General features: G+C 48.2%; 1 long non-coding RNA gene across 4 annotated transcripts in view; it reads right to left on the bottom strand.

Moving 5' to 3' along the window:
- The window catches only part of LOC135012473 (uncharacterized), a 113,928-nt gene that overhangs the window by 42,278 nt on the left and 49,653 nt on the right, over nt 1-21,997 (bottom strand). For 2 of the 4 annotated variants that reach the window (XR_010211465.1, XR_010211601.1), the window contains exons 2-4: nt 12,929-13,228; nt 11,330-11,489; nt 8,609-8,763 (exon numbers count right to left, since the gene is read on the bottom strand). This is a non-coding gene — a long non-coding RNA (uncharacterized LOC135012473). The remainder of the gene's footprint in view (nt 1-8,608; nt 8,764-11,329; nt 11,490-12,928; nt 13,229-21,997) is intronic. The other 2 variants (XR_010211559.1, XR_010211509.1) reach the window with 2 other exon arrangements.

Here is a 21,997-nt window from a genome sequence, read left to right as displayed (position 1 = left end):
AATAGCATGACCATATTTAAAAAACATTTTTTTAACACAACCTTTCACAAAGGTTCCAATCAGTGTGACACAGGAAAACGCAACACCACGTCAAGGTCCCACGGTGCCAACGGGGGCACAACTGGAGGTTGGATGTGCAGTACTCCTTTCACGAAGGTCCGAACTTCCGGAAAGGTTGCCAATTCTTTTTTGAAAGAAAATTTATAAGGCCAAAACCGCACTTAAATGAAACCTAACTTTAGGCCTGCACCCACACCTGCTCGCAAGAATGGAGAAGAATGACCCAGCTGAAAGTCTCCCGTAGTAGCCTTCTTGGATTCACCCCAAGACACATGTTTTCTCCAAACACGGTGGTAAGGCTTTGCCGTTACTTCTTTTCTAGCCTGAAGAAGTGTGGAAATGACTTCACAGGGAATACCCTTTCTGGCTAGGATATGGCGTTCAACCTCCACGCCGTCAAACGCAGCCGCGGTCAGTCTTGATACACCCCCGGATCTTGCTGTAACAGCTCCTCACATAGAGGAAGAGGCCATGAATCTTCTATGAGTAAATCTTGAAAAACTGGATACCAATCCCTCCTTGGTTAGACCGGAACAATGAGGATCGCCTGAATCTTTGTCCTTCTTACGTTTGTCACCCTCCGAAGAGTGGAAACGGAGGGGACACATAGACCGACTGAAAACACCTAAGGTGTCCCGAGGACGTTCACTGCTATAGCTTGAGAGTCCCCTGACCCGGAACAATATCCCTAAGATCTCTCGTCGAGGCGAGACGCCAACATGTCCACTTGAGGCACTCCTCAAAGACTTGTCACTTCAGTGAAAACTTCTCGATGACGACTATATTTCTCCCGGATGGGGACCGCGTCTGCAGAGGAATCTATTTCTCCATCGTTCACAACCGGAGCGAAGACCTCTAACATAGCATTTACCAGTCTTTCCACCTAGCGGAAAACTTTCTCGGTTCCTGCCAATGCCACTTTGCTCCTTGTTCCGCCCTAACGGCCCCCATACACCACTGCTTTCAAGACATCCGACCGAATTAACACGGTCAGACCACGAAAGCATATGTTCATTAAAAAATAAGAATTTACTTACCGATAATTCTATTTCTCGGAGTCCGTAGTGGATGCTGGGGTTCCTGAAAGGACCATGGGGAATAGCGGCTCCGCAGGAGACAGGGCACAAAAAAGTAAAGCTTTACTAGGTCAGGTGGTGTGCACTGGCTCCTCCCCCTATGACCCTCCTCCAGACTCCAGTTAGGTACTGTGCCCGGACGAGCATACACAATAAGGGAGGCATTTTGAATCCCGGGTAAGACTCATACCAGCCACACCAATCACACCGTACAACCTGTGATCTAAACCCAGTTAACAGTATGACAACAGAAAGGGCCTCTTAAAGATGGCTCCTTAACAATAACCCGAATTAGTTAACAATAACTATGTACAAGTATTGCAGATAATCCGCACTTGGGATGGGCGCCCAGCATCCACTACGGACTCCGAGAAATAGAATTATCGGTAAGTAAATTCTTATTTTCTCTATCGTCCTAAGTGGATGCTGGGGTTCCTGAAAGGACCATGGGGATCATACCAAAGCTCCCAAACGGGCGGGAGAGTGCGGATGACTCTGCAGCACCGAATGAGAGAACTCCAGGTCCTCCTTTGCCAGGGTATCAAATTTGTAAAATTTTACAAACGTGTTCTCCCCCGACCACGTAGCTGCTCGGCAGAGTTGTAATGCCGAGACCCCTCGGGCAGCCGCCCAAGATGAGCCCACCTTCCTTGTGGAGTGGGCTTTTACAGTTTTAGGCTGTGGCAGGCCTGCCACAGAATGTGCAAGTTGAATTGTGTTACAAATCCAACGAGCAATCGACTGCTTAGAAGCAGGTGCGCCCAACTTGTTGGGTGCATACAATATAAACAGCGAGTCAGATTTTCTGACTCCAGCCGTCCTTGCAATGTATATTTTTAAGGCTCTGACAACGTCCAACAACTTGGAGTCCTCCAAGTCGCTAGTGGCCGCAGGCACCACAATAGGTTGGTTCAGATGAAATGCTGATACCACTTTAGGGAGAAAATGCGGACGAGTCCGCAGTTCTGCCCTATCCGAATGGAAGATTAGATAAGGACTTTTATAAGATAAAGCCGCCAATTCAGATACTCTCCTGGCAGAGGCCAGGGCTAGTAACATAGTCACTTTCAATGTGAGATATTTCAAATCCACCTTTTTCAATGGTTCAAACCAATGGGATTTGAGGAAATCTAAAACTACATTTAGATCCCACGGTGCCACCGGAGGCACCACAGGAGGCTGTATATGCAGTACTCCCTTGACAAAAGTCTGGACCTCAGGGACAGAGGCCAATTCTTTTTGGAAGAATATTGACAGGGCCGAAATTTGAACCTTAATGGATCCCAATTTGAGACCCATAGATAATCCTGATTGCAGGAAATGTAGGAAACGACCCAGTTGGAATTCCTCCGTCGGAACCCTCCGATCCTCGCACCACGCTACATATTTTCGCCAAATGCGGTGATAATGTTTCACGGTGACTTCCTTCCGTGCCTTAATCAAGGTAGGAATGACTTCTTCTGGAATGCCTTTCCCTTTTAGGATCTGGCGTTCAACCGCCATGCCGTCAAACGCAGCCGCGGTAAGTCTTGAAAAAGACAGGGACCCTGCTGTAGCAGGTCCCTTCTCAGAGGTAGAGGCCACGGTTCGTCCGTGAGCATCTCTTGAAGTTCCGGATACCAAGTCCTTCTCGGCCAATCCGGAACCACTAGTATTGTTCTTACTCTTCTTTGCCGTATGATCTTCAATACCTTTGGTATGAGCGGCAGAGGAGGAAACACATACACTGACTGGTACACCCAAGGAGTTACCAGTGCGTCCACAGCTATTGCCTGTGGATCTCTTGACCTGGCGCAATATTTGTCCAGTTTCTTGTTGAGGCGAGACGCCATCATGTCTACAATTGGTCTTTCCCAACGGTCTATTAACATGTTGAAGACTTCTGGATGTAGACCCCACTCTCCCGGATGAAGATCGTGTCTGCTGAGGAAGTCTGCTTCCCAGTTGTCCACGCCCGGGATGAACACTGCTGACAGTGCTATCACGTGATTCTCCGCCCAGCGAAGAATCTTGGCAGCTTCTGCCATTGCACTCCTGCTTCTTGTGCCGCCCTGCCTGTTTACATGGGCGACCGCCGTGATGTTGTCCGACTGAATCAACACCGGCTTTCCTTGCAGGAGAAGTTCCGCCTGGCTTAGAGCATTGTAGATTGCTCTTAGTTCCAGAATGTTTATGTGAAGAGACTTTTCCAGACTCGTCCATACTCCCTGGAAGTTTCTTCCTTGTGTGACTGCTCCCCAGCCTCTCAGGCTGGCGTCCGTGGTCACCAGGATCCAATCCTGAATGCCGAATCTGCGGCCTTCTAATAGGTGAGCCTTCTGCAACCACCACAGAAGTGACACCCTTGTCTTTGGTGACAGGGTTATTTGCAGGTGCATCTGCAGATGCGACCCTGACCATTTGTCCAACAGATCCCTTTGGAATATTCTTGCATGGAATCTGCCGAATGGAATTGCTTCGTAAGAAGCCACCATTTTTCCCAGGACTCTTGTGCATTGATGTACTGACACTTTTCCTGGTTTTAGGAGGTTCCTGACCAGATCGGATAACTCCTTGGCTTTTTCCTCTGGAAGGAAAACCTTTTTCTGAACCGTGTCCAGAATCATTCCTAGGAACAGCAGACGAGTTGTCGGGATTAAATGGGATTTTGGAATATTCAGAATCCACCCGTGTTGTCTTAGCACCTCTTGAGATAGTGCTAAAGCTGTCTCCAGCTGTTCTCTGGACCTTGCCCTTATTAGGAGATCGTCCACGTATGGGATAACTAATACGCCTTTTCTTCGAAGAAGAATCATCATCTCGGCCATTACCTTGGTAAAGACCCGAGGCGCCGTGGACAATCCGAACGGCAGCGTCTGAAACTGATAGTGACAGTTTTGAACAATGAACCTGAGGTACCCCTGGTGTGCGGGGTAAATCGGAACGTGTAGATACGCATCCTTGATGTCCAAGGATATCATAAAGTCCCCTTCTTCCAGGTTCGCTATCACTGCTCTGAGTGACTCCATCTTGAACTTGAACTTTTTTATGTAGAGGTTCAAGGACTTCAGATTTAGAATAGGCCTTACCGAGCCATCCGGCTTCGGTACCACAAATAGAGTGGAATAATACCCCTTTCCTTGTTGTAATAGGGGTACTTTGACTATCACCTGCTGAGCGTACAGCTTGTGAATGGCTTCCAACACCCTCTCCCTTTCGGAAGAGACGGTTGGTAAGGCAGACTTCAGGAAACGATGAGGAGGATCCGTCTCTAATTCCAACCTGTACCCCTGAGATATTATCTGCAGGATCCAGGGGTCTACCTGCGAGTGAGCCCACTGCGCGCTGTAATTTTTGAGACGGCCCCCCACTGTCCCCGAGTCCGCTTGAGAGGCCCCAGCGTCATGCTGAGGTTTTTGCAGGAGCCGGGGAGGGCTTCTGTTCCTGGGAAGGAGCTGCCTGTTGGTGTCTCTTCCCTCTTCCTCTGCCTCGTGGCAGGTACGACAAGCCCTTTGCTCTCTTATTTTTGTAGGAGCGAAAAGGCTGCGGTTGAAAGGTCGGTGCCTTTCTCTGTTGGGGAGTGACTTGAGGTAAAAAAGTGGATTTCCCGGCAGTAGCCGTGGCCACCAAGTCTGATAGACCAACTCCAAATAACTCCTCCCCTTTATACGGCAAAACCTCCATGTGACGTTTTGAATCCGCATCGCCTGTCCACTGTCGTGTCCATAAGGCTCTTCTGGCTGAAATGGACATAGCACTCACCCGAGATGCCAGTGTGCAAATATCCCTCTGTGCATCACGCATATAGATAAATGCATCCTTTATTTGTTCTAACGACAGTAAAACATTGTCCCTATCTAGGGTATCAATATTTTCAATCAGGGATTCTGACCAAACTACTCCAGCACTGCACATCCAGGCAGTTGCTATAGCTGGTCGTAGTATAACACCTGCATGTGTGTATATATTCTTTTGAATAACTTCCATCTTTCTATCTGATGGATCCTTAAGTGCGGCCGTCTCAGGAGAGGGTAACGCCACTTGTTTGGATAAGCGTGTGAGCGCCTTGTCCACCTTAGGGGGTGTTTCCCAGCGCGCCCTAACCTCTGGCGGGAAAGGGTATAATGCCAATAACTTTTTTGAAATTATCAACTTTTTATCAGGAGCAACCCACGCTTCATCACACACGTCATTTAATTCTTCTGATTCAGGAAAAACTGTTTGTAGTTTTTTCACACCATACATAATACCCTGTTTTACGGTATCTGTAGTATCAGCTAAATGTAACGTCTCCTTCATTGCCAAAATCATATAACGTGTGGCCCTACTGGAAAATACGTTTGAATTTCTACCGTCGTCACTGGAATCAGTGCCCGTGTCTGGGTCTGTGTCGACCGACTGAGGCAAAGGGCGTTTTACAGCCCCTGACGGTGTTTGAGGCGCCTGGACAGGCATTAATTGATTGTCCGGCCGCCTCATGTCCTCAACTGACTGTTTAAGGGAAGATAAACCATCACGTAATTCCACAAATAAAGGCATCCATTCTGGTGTCGACCCCCTGGGGGGTGACATCTGCATATTTGGCAATTGCTCCGCCTCCACACCAATATCGTCCTCATACATGTCGACACCACGTACCGACACACACCGCAAACGCACAGGGAATGCTCTAATGAAGACAGGACCCACTAGCCCTTTTGGGGAGACAGAGGGAGAGTCTGCCAGCACACACCACAAAGCGCTATATATACAAGGGATATCCTTATATTAAGTGCTCCCTTATAGCTGCTTTAATATATATATATATAGCCATTAATGTGCCCCCCCTCTCTGTTTTACCCTGTTTCTGTAGTGCAGTGCAGGGGAGAGACCTGGGAGCCGTTCTGACCAGCGGAGCTGTGACAGAAAATGGCGCCGTGTGCTGAGGAGATAGGCCCCGCCCCTTTTTCGGCGGGTTCTTCTCCCGCTATTTTTCCAGTCAGGCAGGGGTTAAATATCTCCATATAGCCCCTATGGGCTATATGTGAGGTATTTTTAGCCTTGTATAAGGTTTATATTTGCCTCTCAGAGCGCCCCCCCCCAGCGCTCTGCACCCTCAGTGACTGCCCAGTGAAGTGTGCTGAGAGGAAAATGGCGCACAGCTGCAGTGCTGTGCGCTACCTTATGAAGACTGAGGAGTCTTCAGCCGCCGGTTTCCGGACCTCTTCACGCTTCAGCATCTGCAAGGGGGTCGGCGGCGCGGCTCCGGGACCGGACTCCACGGCTGGGCCTGTGTTCGATCCCTCTGGAGCTAATGGTGTCCAGTAGCCAAGCAGCAAATCCACTCTGCATGCAGGTGAGTTTACTACTTTCCCCCTAAGTCCCACGTTGCAGTGATCCTGTTGCCAGCAGGACTCACTGTAAAGAAAAAAACCTAAACTAAACTTTCTCTAAGCAGCTCTTTAGGAGAGCCACCTAGATTGCACCCTTCTCGTTCGGGCACAAAATCTAACTGGAGTCTGGAGGAGGGTCATAGGGGGAGGAGCCAGTGCACACCACCTGACCTAGTAAAGCTTTACTTTTTTGTGCCCTGTCTCCTGCGGAGCCGCTATTCCCCATGGTCCTTTCAGGAACCCCAGCATCCACTTAGGACGATAGAGAAATAGCTATTAACTCAAGAACGCTTATCGCAGACAAGCTTGCCCTCTTGACCTTTTCCTCCGGAAATACATCCCTCGCAAGGACTGCTCCCCATTTACAGAGATTTGTATGCATAGATACCAGGATCCCATCCTGGATTCTGAACCTTCGTCCCCCTAGGAGGTGAGAACTGAGCAGACACCAAAGGAGCGAAATCCTGGCCATTAAGAAGATATTCCGGCGTATGTGCAGGTGAAACCCGGACCACATTTCTAAGTGACCCCGTGAAAACCACTCTGGCAGTTGACCTGCTCATCGAAAAATGGCACTAAGGCCGCACCCATCTTCTTCATTGACGGAACCTAGTGATGGATTGTCACTGCAAATTTGATCCGACTCCGGATCCTCAGACCTCGTTCAACAGGAACACAAAGAATTTCAACCGTTTCGTATCTACCCTAATACCCACCTCCGCCGTCAGCGACGTTGGGAGTAACAGTCTTTCCCTATGTTGAAGAACAGTCAGAGAGAAAATAACGGTTTGCACTATTTGTGTCTTGACCTCACCTTAAATAGGAGAGTGTCCCAGTACAGCCTAACAATGATCATACTGCCATCCCTCTGGTGAAATAGCAAAGACAATTCGGGATATTTACCCAAGTAATCTGAATGCGGAGAATAACGCATTTAACCTCTATTCTTTTTTTTTTTTTTAAACCAGGGACAACAGTACAATGCCCTGAACCTGACGCACCTCAGGTATGGCGTCGCGTACTACCGCCCCTTTCAGAGGGGAATGGTAAAATCTATTTGAAAAATCAGTGAGAGGAAACACCTATAACGCCAGAATGTCCCCCTTAGGATTCTATAATTAACTCACAGGTCCTAGTCTATTCCCAGGCCGACTAAAAAATAGTAGACAAGTTCCCACCAAAGTGGGTTCCAGCCAGATAGTCTCAGCGATATGTGGTGGATGTGGTAGAAACAAAAAAGGACATCCGCTTCCACGAACCTAACAAGGCCGCAGAACTCTTACCTGTTCACCTTCCATTGTCTGCACAGAAAGGAAAAAAGAGCAGTATCGAACCGGTTAAAACGACTGCATCCCACAAAAGAATGCGTCACCAACCGTCGTGCAGGAGTCTAACTTCCGAAGCTAGATCTATCAGTGGTATCCACCGAGATTGACTGAACTGAGGCATCTCCAAACAGCATTATACCGTCCCACCAGTATCTTTCGGAGACAACCTCAGCATTTCCCCGGCCACACCTCCTGCCGAGACGCGGCAACCTGCTGCAATGTTATAGAGTAGAATCCACATAAGAGACCCTACTCACTCTCTGTAGGGTAATTCTATCGGATGCCTATCTGAATATAATACTCCCCCATGTGCATGCAAAACAAATAAATCCAAAGTATAGAAATAAAATATCACTTAGCTTCCTGTGTATGATCCTTTACGACAGGGCTCCGCGTCGACCATGAGTTGACTTTCACAGTATTCTATCCACAGCAGGAAAAGAATAAACATTCGTACTCCTTGCGAGGATTTGAGACCAACTCGTCACGGCCGACCTAGAGCTTTATCAACAGAGCGAGCAGCACATGAGAAGGAATACTATTACTTCAGCATTCAGTATAAATCCGAATATGAATATATAGAAAATGTAATACACAACTATACATATCCCACATATCTATATATATCTATATATACATATATATATATATGTATATAGAAGGAAGAAAGAGCGGCACTCGGCGTCTTGAAGTCAAAACTTGTATTTAAACAACACATAGAAAGTCCGACGTTTCGGGGCTCACATGCCCCTTTGTCAAGGTGTACAACAGTGAATAACAGTATAAAACATACCTTTATAGTGTAGAAACCCCTTGCGTGTATGCAACAAGCGCCAAATGGAGCCGTCGTTCGGCGCTATCAGGTGACGTCATCATCAAGCGGCCGTCCGGTGCCATGACAACCTGGGCTCCGTCGTCGCCGCAAAGCTTAACGGGGATTGTAGTGCGCTGTGAATGAAAGAAAGAAAGAGAATACAGTACCCTGCACCTAAGACACAGTACAGGCAGTGTACATCAGACTTTAATGAGACCTAAGGTTGGAATATGATGTGGTGAAGTAAAAACTAAATAAACCACAGTAGTTAACAGTATTGGCATAAAGGGAAATATCCAACATACTAGTGAGGACTGTAAACCAAAGGAACTGCCTGTAATGTGCCTACAGAGAATAGTACAGGAATATACCAGAGTGGAGAAACAAAGCTCCTGAAACCAGGACCATAATAATAAGAAGAATAAAATAGGATTGAAATAGAATAAAGGGGAAGACGCACCTTAGAATAGAGTAACTCTGACACAATGGAAGGGAAAGTGTGGGATTATAAAGAACCTAGCACCCTAATAGCTGGCAATAAACTGAATAACCAGCTGTAAGTAGCAGGAGAGACCTACAGACAAAAGGGGATTGTACATGAGAATCTAAACAATCATAGACAGTGTTAGATCTGAGGGAATAATATCACTTAAACCACACTAAATCTAGGCTTATTAATGAATGAATAAATTCCATGGCATAATCTCAATCAGATGATAAGGATAGCACGTATTACCAGCGAGTCTAGTGATGTGCACCGGACATTTTTCGGGTTTTGTGTTTTGGTTTTGGATTTGGTTCCGCGGCCGTGTTTTGGATTCGGACGCGTTTTGGCAAAACCTCACCGAAATTTTTTTGTCGGATTCGGGTGTGTTTTGGATTCAGGTGTTTTTTACAAAAAACCCTAAAAAACAGCTTAAATCATAGACTTTGGGGGTCATTTTGATCCCATAGTTTTATTATAGTTCCTCGGTGCCTCTGGAACTCTGAATCACCTTTCCTGTGGCCACTTTGACCTTTTTAGGTGCATTGTAACGCCATCTAGTGGCAGCCTCCTAAACTACAAGGGTGGTTCAATAAATAAAGTAACAAAACCTCTCATTGTGTATTCAACTCGTTCATAAAAGTATAATCAATAGTCCCCATACTTGTCCAAGCTTTTGTTCCAAAGGTATACCAAGGCATCTATCCCGGCATAGAAAAAATCAGAGTCAAGCGCCTGAAGCCAGGACATGACAGCTTGCTGAACTTCACCACCGATTGCAAATCGCCTTCCACCCAGGTGCTTCATCAATGGTTCAGAGATGGAAATCACTCGGTGCCAAGTCAGAACTATATGGAGGATGGTCTAGTACTGTACCTCCCAATGGTAGCGCCGTAACAACTCACATGTGCGGTTGGCTGAGTGTGGCCTGGCATTATCGTGCAGTAATAATAATATGACTCCTGTCCGCAGCAAAACAGGTGATTTTCGACAATTTGCGTTCTGCAACTGGCGCAATGTGTCACGATAGCAGTCAGCAATTACACTATCTCCCTTGGTGAGGAAATTGACAAGAAGCACGCCCTCATGGTCCCAAAACAAGGTTGCCATGACCAAGGTTGATTACGGAGTTGTTTTGAATTTCTTTGAAGGTGAGGGCAATGCGTGTTTCCATGTCACAGATGCATGCTCTGTCGCCAGTGTCACATGATGCACCCACGTTTCATCACCCTAACAATACGCTGCAGAAACCCTCCTCATGATACCTTGAAAAAGATAGAGGCCCGGTATCAAAACGCGCTTCTAAGGAGGGGAACCTGCAATATGTTTGGACTATGCCTGACTGCTGTGTAAGGATATCTGGGGACGCCTGACTTTCTATACTACAACCAGAGGCATCACAAGGGGGATGCGGCCCGCTCCAGGCTGTCACCTGCCGAGGAGTGACACCAAACTGCTGACTGCTCTTCAGCCACAGGAGCAGGGTGCTGCACTGTTACATTACGTGCAGCACCCTGCTCCTGTCACCGTGCAGGAGCCGGCACTTCACTTACCCTGGTCCCCGTGGACAGCCCGCATCTCTGGGACCCCTGGAGTGATGAAACGGGGGTCCAGGCCACGCCCCCTATCTGAAAAGCCACACCTCTATCCGTGAGACCCCTCTTTGCCGGCGTAATGTGCCCTCATACACCGGGTGTCACTGCTACCAGTGATGCCTCTTACTACAACTGTTTTTAAGTCTACTTATCTTTCTTTGTAGACCATAATATCTGAATTCAGGATTCCACAGTATTGATCCATCTTTGAAAGAACTTTGTTGTGTGTGATTGGGAGTGTGGGGTAACACTTCAGTACCTACTGGCTAATTGGCTGCTGTGCGCACTTATCATACGGTAGCTACTGTATACTTTTTTCTGCACAGTTATGTTCAAGGGACCCGGCAGGAACATGGTAGAGCTGTTAAGGGGTCAAATACCGCACTGTGGATAGTATTTCCATTTATTTTAATGGAGAGGGCATATCCACACCTTCCAGACGTGGCCACACCCCCTCCATATAACCTGAGTCCACAAATCCTGGGAGGTATGTCCTGTTCCCCACTGCACACATCCAGCACTGTATGCTTCAGGTGCCTCATTCAGATGTGGTTGTTGAAGCGATTGCTATCTTTTGCCGTTTGCAGTTGCGAGTATATGCTAATTTGGACATGAGCTGACCTGAGTGTAGGGACGCCCGCTGCTGCCTCCTCGTTTCCGTCAGACGGCGTAAAACTGCTGATACATCGTAGCATTGTCGCAAATCGGGTCATGTGGCAGATTCTGAGTGCCTCTGTAAACGCGCAGGACGAGCAGCTCTCCTGGGAAGCAGAGGATCCTCCTGTAGCGAGGGAGATTTAATCTGCTAATTAATGCACACCCAGAAAACGCCAACTGAACGATGCTGACATGACACATCTGAGTTTACCCGACAACTTCGCGTTACCACCCCCAAACGCTGTCTTACTGTCACCCTCTTTGCGACTAATTCCTTGGTGCAACCGCCATTGCAGTTCACTCACTGCACGTGTGCATTGCGGCTTAGATGCATGCACAGAAAGAAAACATCATCTGATACAACAGCCGATTTGCGACCGCATCTGAATGAGGCTCTGGATCATCAACTTCAGCACACGTTGGCACCTCATGGCTGCCTCAAACTGCACACTGGAAGATCAGGTGCTACATATACACAATGGGATGTTTCCTCCTCCCCCCCCCCCCCCCACCACACACCACACACACACACACACACACACACACACACACAAACAAACACACACACACCACCAGGGTCAGACTGGCCCACAGGGGTACAGAGGAAAGCCTGTGGGCCCTCCTTCCCCTCTAGGGATCAGGCTCCAGACTCTATCCTACTGCACTTGAATTATGCATTATGCATATGTTACATTATACTATGGTATATTATATATTTACCTTGTGCTCTCTAATGGTTAGCCAAACCTCCGTGATGTCTGGCCATGCTCCCACTGGAGCCTGGCCACACCATAGTTGCCTACCCTCCCTCATTCTGCAGGAGACTCCCTGACATAGTAGCAATCTCCCTCACTCCCTGAATAGTCCCTCAATCTCCCTGAAAAAATAAGAGAAATCAGAGATACATACATTCAAATGGGATCATCAGTGCCATTTCACTGTATTGGTTATAAGGCACAATGATCCCTATGGCTACATGCATTTTATGGGGTTTCTTGTGGCCACTTACAGTATATGGAACCTCTTGTAAAACACAATACACAAAAAAATCCTGCAAAATATCAGTATCTTTTCTTCAACAAGTAGTTCTTACTAACTTTGGGGCTCATTTACATTTGGATGTAAGTTTTTTTTATGACACTCCTCTCAGATGTAGCAGTACGATAGGTGTTACTTTCACAATCTCCCTGAAATGCATTTTCAAAATTAGGGAAGTATGGGCCACACCCTTAAGAATGGGCCTCTACAACTGCATCCCCCCGGTGGGCCCTGCTTGCCTCAGTCCGACACTACACACTACCTGTGCCCTGGTCGCCCCCTCCCCATCCCCTCCCCCCCCCCCCCCCCCCAAGTGCCGGAGCCCAATATATTTACTGCTAGTGTGCATCAATATATCTGTGTTCTGAGGAATGCATTAGAGCTAGCGGCCAGCCTGGAGCTTCAAAAGCATGTCCTGATTCTAGTCTTTAAAAAGTGCCAGTGCTGTTTTTTGGTTTTATTCTGCTTTGGAAACTTATTGGATATTTAAAAAAACAAAACAATCAAACAAACATACAAACCGACCTTTGACGCAGTCTATGGGGAAGCCTGAAGATGGAACTCGATTAAGCCTTAAATGTATTAAAAAGATGTTTCCGAACGCCAAATGACAATCTGGTACGCAACTCCTCCGTATGTTTCTTTTTTTGAATCGTGTTGTCTGTAACTCTGCGCCCTCCAGAAGGGTTAACTTTAAGTGCTCGGGAACTCGCCTCAGCGCGATAAATAATTCATCCCTAGAATGATCCTAAAACCCTCAGCTGGGAATCCATTTAGGTCACTTCGCTCTGAAGCCAGGAGCCTGCTGACGAGTTTCTTTAAGTGCTGAACATGTTTTGTGGTAAAAGAGTAAAATGACACAGATCATTAGATGGAAAACTTTCACTCGCAGAGTTTTAAAGTCAAATGTTGCCATTTATCTCATGAGGACTAGCGGTAGAGCGCTAGAGCCTGAGACAAGACTAAGCCCTTGCGAAACACTGTGCCTTCATTGTAATATATTGTGGGGTCATGACCTTTGGTGTGTTGATCTCTGAGAGCCTATAGGGCTCTGCTGGGATAATGCCATGTGTTGTTCTGGGAGCCATGTGTCAACGACAGTTTTTGGGGCTATGAAAGCTTTTCCGTTCATCACCACCATTAACCCTTGCACATGGCAAAAGCAGAAGTAGCATATTCATAGGCACAGGTGTAGCTAGGTACCATGGTGCCTGGAGCAAGGGTATATTTCGGCACCCCCTCCCCTGTACTGAATTGGGTGCATGTTAAATTTGAAAATAAAAATATTTAAAAATCCTAAATTGGTGACAGGGCGGGTTGTAGACCTATTAAAGCTGAAGGCAAAAGTTTCCTTTGAGTGCCCCCATGTTTAAAATAGGGAAAATATAGGGGTGTGGCTTCATGGCGATGGGGCGTGGACACAGAATAGTATCAATTCACATTACACTTCACAGAAGTACCCCTTATACACTTTACGCCACACAGTGGAGCCCCTTATACAAGTTACACAACACAGTAGAGCCGCTTATGCACGTTACACCACAGTAGTGCCACTTATACATGTTACACTGCAGTAGAGTCACTTATATATGTTACACTGCAGTAGAACCGTTTATACATATTACACCACAGTAGAGTCACTTATATATGTTACTCTGCAGCTTATAATACAGAAAGAGGTTCTGAGGCAGCAGCAGCTGGGGCAGAGAGAGGTGCTGTAGCATCAATTTAGAGAGAGGTGTTGTAGCAGCCGGGGCAGAGAGAGGTGCTGCAGCAACTGAGGGGGAAAGAGGTGCTGCAGCAGCCGAGTCAGAGAGAGGTGCTGCAGCAGCTGGGGCTGAAAGAGGTGCTGCAACAGCTGGGACAGAGAGAGTTGCTGCAGCAGCTGGGACAGAAAGAGGTGCTGCAGCAGCCGAATCAGAGAGAGGTGCTGCAGCAGCTGGGGCTGAATGAGGTGCTGCAGCAGCTGGGACAGAGAGAGGTGCTGCAGCAGCTGGGGCAGAAAGAGGTGCTGCAGCAGCCGGGGCAGAGAGTAGTGTAGCAGGAAAGAAGTAATCCCGCTGCACAGCAACAGTACAGGTAGACAGTGAGTGAGACATATAAAGAGGGCGGCAGAGCTCCAGCATGTGCTGGCTGTCAGTGTCTCCCGCTGTAGCCTCTGGCCTGACCTGTAACCTACCTAGTCTCCAAGTCAGTGTGCGCCTCTCTGCTTCTGTGGCTGCCTATACAACAGCCCACACTATAGCGTGCAGAGGGAGGGGGGTGCTAAGGCGGCAGTGCGCCCTTTAGGTTTTCCAGCGCCCGGAGCTCGCGCTCCATCGGAGCCACCCTCGCTACACCCCTGTTCATAGGTGCCCTTATATAACTGTTCCATTATTGGTCAGTACCTGACATTCAATTAACAAAGTCATCCCACCCTACAAGAGAACACATAACTCAATGTCCGCTACAAAGTTTTTCTAGCATTATTGTGCTTTAAAAGGACAATTTAATTTAACTTAAGGTTCCGTAGAAGCCTCGTATGATGACACTGTATGGGTTTTGTATGGGATATTGCTTATCTTGCACCGTAATACACCTGGAGGTAAGTAAATCTGACCTGGGAAGGTCTGGTTATTTCAATGGGGCTAGTACAGTTATGGCCTCTGTCTAAAGGTTGAGTTTCCCATACTCGGAAATCAGATATCCAAAATATTTGAAGCACGACTGTGACACCTTTGCTTTCTGGTGGTTCAAGGTACACACACTTTGGGGGTAATTCAGACCTGATCGTTAGGCTGCGTTTCCGTACAGCGGGTGATCAGGCCTAAATTGCGCAATGCGCAGGCGCGTTGCATGGGTACAAAGCGGATCGCCGCTCAGCGATGGGTTTGTGCGAAGGATCCATTTGCACGGGCGTTCGCAAGGAGATTGACAGGAAGAAGGCGTTTGTGGGTGTCAACTGACCGTTTTCTGGGAGTGTTTGGAAAAACGTAGATGTGTCCAAGCGTTTGCAGGGAGGGTTCCTGGCGTCAGTTCCGGTCCTGGACAGGCTGAAGTGATCGCAGCGTCTGAGTAAGTTCTGGGCTACTCAGAGACTGCACAGATCTGTTTGTACAGCTCTGCTACACATGCGTTTGCACACTTGCAAAGCGAAAATACACTCCCCTGTGGGCGGCGACTATCTGATTGCAGCAGTGCAAAAATCGCTTGCTAGCGAACAGGTCTCTAAGGCTCTGTAAGGTGCATATGAATCATAAATGTATTCTGTGTTTAGACATGGGTCCATTCCCCAAAATATATCATTATGGTTTGCAAATATTCCAAACTACGGAAACATCCAAAATACAAAATACTACAAGCATTTTCGGATTTGGGAGACTGAATCTGTATTTCATTTTCTACCTAAAACAATTATTTGTACATTTTGTCCTAAACTGTTATATAGGGAATGAGTCAGTCAAGGGCGTAGCTACCATAGGTGCAGGCAGTGCAGCTGCTATGGGGCCCAGGCTGAGAGGGGCCACCTTCCCTGTCACAGTTACATGTGTTACTGTATATACATTTTCACCATTGGAATGTACATAAGGGCCTTTACAAACTTCTTCCTAGGGGCCTGCAATATATCTAGGTATGCCCCTGGACCTGCTCATTGTAATGGGATATAAAATGAACTGGACGGCATTATAATGTTACATAATACGAACAGGAGGCACTGAATGTGGCACTATATGAAGTGGAGGCACTATAGTGTGGCATAGTATCATACCTCCCAACATTTGGATGCTGCAGGCTGGGACTCAAAGCAGGGCGCAGCGAAGCTGCGCGGCACTGAGTAGGGGCATGGCCAACGCTCTGTGAGCTGCTGGCCATGCCCCCAGTCCCTCTGCCTCACTGGAATAGACGCTGTGCGTGGAGAGATAGGGAGCCTCCCAACTGCCCCCCCCCCCCCCACCGCGGGACACTGCAGCCTGCGCGAGGGATAGCGGGACAGACCCCAAAAAAAGTAAAAAAGTATGACCTGTGGCACTGTAATGTAGCATTGTATGTCACTGCATGTCATATGTGAATTGGGGTACTGTGTTGCATAATGTGCACTGGCAATGTGATATTTTGTGAACTAGGGCACTTATATGGGGAATAAAATTAACAACTACTGAAATGAGGTATCTCTAGAAGTGATGGGACAGGGGCCCCTTCAAATTGTTGCTACGGGGCCCTAAAAAGTTCTGGCGTTGCACCTGAGTCGGACGCAAGCAGTGCCGGATAAAGCCCCGTGGAGGGCCCTAGGCAGTTGAAATCTAATACACTTTTCATTTTACCAAACAACAGTCTACGATTTGGAAATGTGAATCTGCTGTCCGTGGCTTATGTTGTTAATGGCTACATTACATTAATACAATATTTTCTCTTAAGCTTCACACGTCAGATGCATTTGCACGCCACTCAAGCACACTTATCTTAGTAAATAAAGACACAACAACCGTAATTGGCGTGAAAGGAATCAGCTTTTTATTTTGACTGAGAGGAAGGCCTATTAATACTAAGACTAAAAATGCAGACTTCCCTCTCTAACTAAGGTGGCGGGGAGCAGAACGGTTAAGCATGATAAACAACTTAATAAGGGTGATCCAAAATTATATGACAAAATAGAGCAATAAACATATGTGTGAGGGGGCCTTCTGCCCCAGATGTTCCGGGATCGGCCTCCTGCCTCCATCCCGAGCAAGAAAAAACATGTGTGAGGGGGCCTTCTGCCCCAGATGTTCCGGGATCGGCCTCCTGCCTCTATCCCAGACATCGGAAATCTAAAGTCCAAGGCCAGGGGTCGACCTTCTGCCACTACCCCTGCCCACCAACAGTTGTAGGGATGAAGGTACGCTCCGCACCTACGGGGTAAAAATTTGGGCCTCCGGCCCCGATATCCACATATGTTTATGATCCATCGTATGGGCCCACCAGATACGGTGGTGCCCATAAATTAATTATAAGACTATAAAAATCCCTAAAAGGTCACCCAAACTTACCAACAATAAACTCCTTAAGTTAAACTAAAATAACCGTTCAGAAACCGGCCAACTGCCAGGTTACCAACCTGCCACCGCCACCTGAACCAAAAACTCAATTAAGCAAAGCATAACACTAGGAAAACTCAACTGAACTCAAACGAAAGAAAACAACAGACGAAGCTAAACGAATCTCAAGACCTGGTGAACCAGACCCTTGCCACCTCGGCCGACTGCCGACATAAGCCAATACCGCAGGCTGTCCCAGCGGAGGCTTCTACGCCCCAACTAGCGCACAGCCTGCAGCTCTGGAAACTGGATCGTGTCGCAAGCCAGAGCTGACACTGACAGCCAGTATGCAAAATGAATGGCCGACAAACCATATAATGTGCGGATCGAGCCGCCTTCCTGCAAAAAGGGTGTGACGAGGTTAATAAACGAAATATAGCTAGTATGGAGAAAATGGGTAACCTAACCTGCGCCCTAACAGGGAAGGGGGGGGGGGTCGCCCAATTTGACTTGAGGCAAAAACGCAAAACTTCGATGGCCGGCCAAAACCGTAATGAAAACCAACGATAAAGCAAAAATTCCTCAAGGCCCCCACAGTCGCAAAGGCAACTGTGACAAGCGGCTAATCCTCAAAGGGGCCTGATATAGCGCGTGACTGCACCAGACCTCCACCCACCCAGTGCCCGGACTTCGACTTCGGACCAACCCACCACAGCGGCCGCAGAAGCAACGCCAATGCGGAAAGAGTGAGTCCCATAGTCGGCAGGAGATAGACCCAGGTATAAAATACAACGCCCCAAAACCGACCGGAATTGATATCTGGACAACGTGGAACCATCACAATGGACGAGCCACCCATAAGGCAGTGGAGGCCGTAAGGACGAATAACACCGGGCCGCGGCATCTTGACAAATGCCCCGCACACAGACCGACCCATCCGAACCCACAGCCCCTTGCCGGCTATGTCAGTCCTGGAGCGCTGAATCCCACACCACAAACCGTCGGGGCATCCGTCGACTTGGGCCACCAGCATGGGCGAGGTAGAATGCCGAAAAATGGACACCAGCTCGCCCACCCTGAAAGCACCGTGAAAAGCCATCAGAAAGGCCGACATGAAGAGGCGAACTTCAGACCGCGAAGATAAATTACTCCGCAGTGATCCTAAAATGCGCCTCAACAAGGACCCAGTGATTGGCCAGCAAGTGTCCGGCCGGGACGGGATCGCCCAAGCCCATCCCTTCAACACCCCCCGGGGTAAAAAAGGACTCAGGAAAGTCCCCCTCCCCCAGAAGCTGCAGAAAGCATGATATACCCGCTAGAACCCTACTGCCGTCGGTGTACAAAATCTAGATGTAATCTAAAAGTAAGTCGTGAGGGGTCCGACCACTATTGCCCCGCTCCAGAGTGTAGCGACTCCACCGCTCCCTGGCGGCCAGATAAGCCGCGACAGTTGCAGGAGCCAATTACCAGTGGCCTAAATTCTCCAATCCGGGCGGATAACCTGCCACACATAGCAGGACATAATTGCCCTTGGATCAGAGCAGCAGGAGCCAACTGCCTAAACCGCTGCCAGTCGCTGCGAGAAAGGGCACCAGCAATTTCGTTGCGCACGGCCGGGACATGCTTGGCTTGCAACGTAACGTTGTTCACCAAGCATAGCAAGACTATCTGCGCAATGACACTGCGGCCCGCGGGTGGGACATCGGGACAGTCCCCAAAAAACGGGACTGTCCCGCGAAAACAGACAGTTGGGAGGTATGTAACTATAATATAGTGCAGCTGCTACGGGGTCCACAGCTGAGGGGCGTCCACCTTCCCTGTCAGTGTTAAATGTGCTACATACATTTTTCACCAATGGCTGAACACATAGGGGCCCTTACAAACCTCTGCTGTAGGGCCACAAATATGTAGTCGGACACAGTCTTGACCGCCCTGGCGTCTTTTGCAGCAACGTCTACATCTTTATGCTTATGGCGCAGCCCATGTAATTCATTATGAGGTCCCCGATGGCAACAGCGCTAATCCGTCATTGATCGCACCATGAAAGCTTGTACCAGCCCTGAACAGTTATACGGCATGCCTGCGATTGGCTAGGCGCCCCCCTGTTACCTTCGAGGAAATCCTCTCTCCCGGCGTCCAAATTTGTAATGCGTCTCCTTGTGGTAACCAGCCTTGTGTGGCCTATGCGCATCACAACTTGGACGAATGCGCAGACTGAAACTTTGCTGTTTGCATGCGGCATCTCTACGGCATCGACCTCTGAATCGGGCCCATACTGTAGGATTTTGTTGCTGTGTCAGACAGGCAGACCGGTCCCTGATCATTAAGTAGTTGTATACGTACAGTAACTACCAGAGTGAGGACAGCTGATCTCAAAAATTGGAGCAGGGCCCTCTTCCCTCCTGTTCTCACAGCTCTCTTCTCTCTCACTTCCATTACAGCTCTCTCCTACTCAGTGACTGTCTTTACCCGCATCTTCTCTCGCTCGTTACTGTCTATCTCTTCCAGTGGCTGCCTGCCCCCAGTAGTAGGACGACTACTCCTTTGCTTCCTTATATCTCAGCTGTATTGTGTACGGAGAACTGTGTTGATATTTGTTTCCTGTGTCCTGCTTTAGTTTATCAGTTACTGTAATGTTAAGTTCTGTGTACTCTGTATTGTTCTAATGTCTGCCGTATGTGCGGCGCTGCTAAACACTTGTGGCGCCTTATAAATAAAATGTAATAATAATAATAATATACAATCCTCTCACACACTCACGGCACCCAGAGCTTCACATACACACATGCTGCCTCCATAGTCTACACACACACTCACTGACCCATACCTCCCAACTGCCCTGAACACAGCGGGACAGTCCTGCTAATTGGACACTGTCCCACCTGCGGGCCGCTGTCCCGTGAGTGGGGGGGTACAGATGAGACAGTCAGTGATCACCACTGCTCTACATGCCCCCAAAATGACAAAAAATGGGGGTTGCGGCGCTATGTCATACACATACTGCCCCAATAGCCTCACATCATACTTACCTACTCTCGCAGAATGGCCGGGAGGCTCCCGAAAATTAGATGGCTCTCCCGCCCCCCCAGAAGAGAGGGTAAGTCTCCCGGACAGTCACCACCTGCCCGCCCCTCCCCGCAGCTGCTCACAAGGTCCGGCAGACGGGGGGCAGATGACCTGATTCGCCCCCCTGCCTCTCAATGCCTGTAATAGCGGCAATGTGTAGCAGGGGCGGGTCCACGATGACTCGATTTTACTGACACGGCCCCGAACCGCCCCTACCTAGCATCACCGCCTCTCCATCATGCCTTCGATATGCTGAGCCACGCCCCTCGCCATGCCGAGCTGGCTGCCCCCTCCCAGAGGAGGCAGCCAGAATATCGGCAAGTACGCCTCACACATACACTACCCCATAGCCTTAAACATACACTGCCCCATAGCCTCGCACAAGTTTCCCCAATAGCCTCACACACACACTACACCATAGCCTCACACACATGTTGTCACATAGCCTCACACACACACACTGCACCATAGTCTCACACACACTGCCCCCATAGCCTCCCACACACACACAATGCCACCATAGCCTCCCACACACACACAATGCCACCATAGCTTCCCACACACACGCTGCCAGCATAGCCTCACACACACACACTGCCACCATAGCCATACACACGTTGCCCCGATAGCCTCACACATGCTGCCCCCATAGCCTCACACACACACTGCCACATAGCCTAACACACACACACTGCACCATAGACTCACACACACACACTGTCGCATAGCCCCAGGGCCGGCCTTAGGCATAGGCAAACTAGGCAAATGCCTAGGGCATTTGGTATGCTTAGGGCATACTTGCCTACCTAACCCTCTCCATGAGGGAGAAAATGCTCTGTTCCTGGACTTTCCTGGTAATGTATGATTGCCATCACCTGTGGTGAAACATCTTTCTTATCAATTAACTAGCTCACCACAGGTGATGGCAATCACACATTACCAGGAAAGTCCAGGAACAGAACATTTTCTCCCTCATGGAGAGGGTCAGGTAGGCAAGTATGGCTTAGGGGCACCAGCAGCTTCTGCTGATTAAAATGATATGCGGCATGCCTATATTCTGTGTGTGACTGTATCTGCATACGAAATGCTACGTTACAGTATATTCCTGGAAATCACTGTAATGTATGCAGATGCAGCCGCAGTCACACACAGAATATAGGCATGCTGCATATCATTTTAATCAGCAGAAGCTGTTTGTGCATCCTAGACACATAGTACAGGTTGAGTATCCCATATCCAAATATTCCGAAATACGGAATATTCCGAAATACGGACTTTTTTGAGTGAGAGTGAGATAGTGAAACTTTTGTTTTTTGATGACTCAATGTACACAAACTTTGTTTAATACACAAAGTTATTAAAAATATTGTATTAAATGACCTTCAGGCTGTGTGTATAAGGTGTATATGAAACATAAATGAATTGTGTGAATGTACACACACTTTATTTAATGTACAAAGTTATAAAAAATATTGGCTAAAATGACCTTCAGGCTGTGTGTATAAGGTGTATATGAAACATAAATGCATTCTGT

The sequence above is a fragment of the Pseudophryne corroboree genome, chromosome 1 (assembly GCF_028390025.1).
Source record: "Pseudophryne corroboree isolate aPseCor3 chromosome 1, aPseCor3.hap2, whole genome shotgun sequence".
Lineage (NCBI taxonomy): Eukaryota > Metazoa > Chordata > Amphibia > Anura > Myobatrachidae > Pseudophryne > Pseudophryne corroboree.
This window is presented reverse-complemented; position numbering and strand designations above follow the sequence as displayed.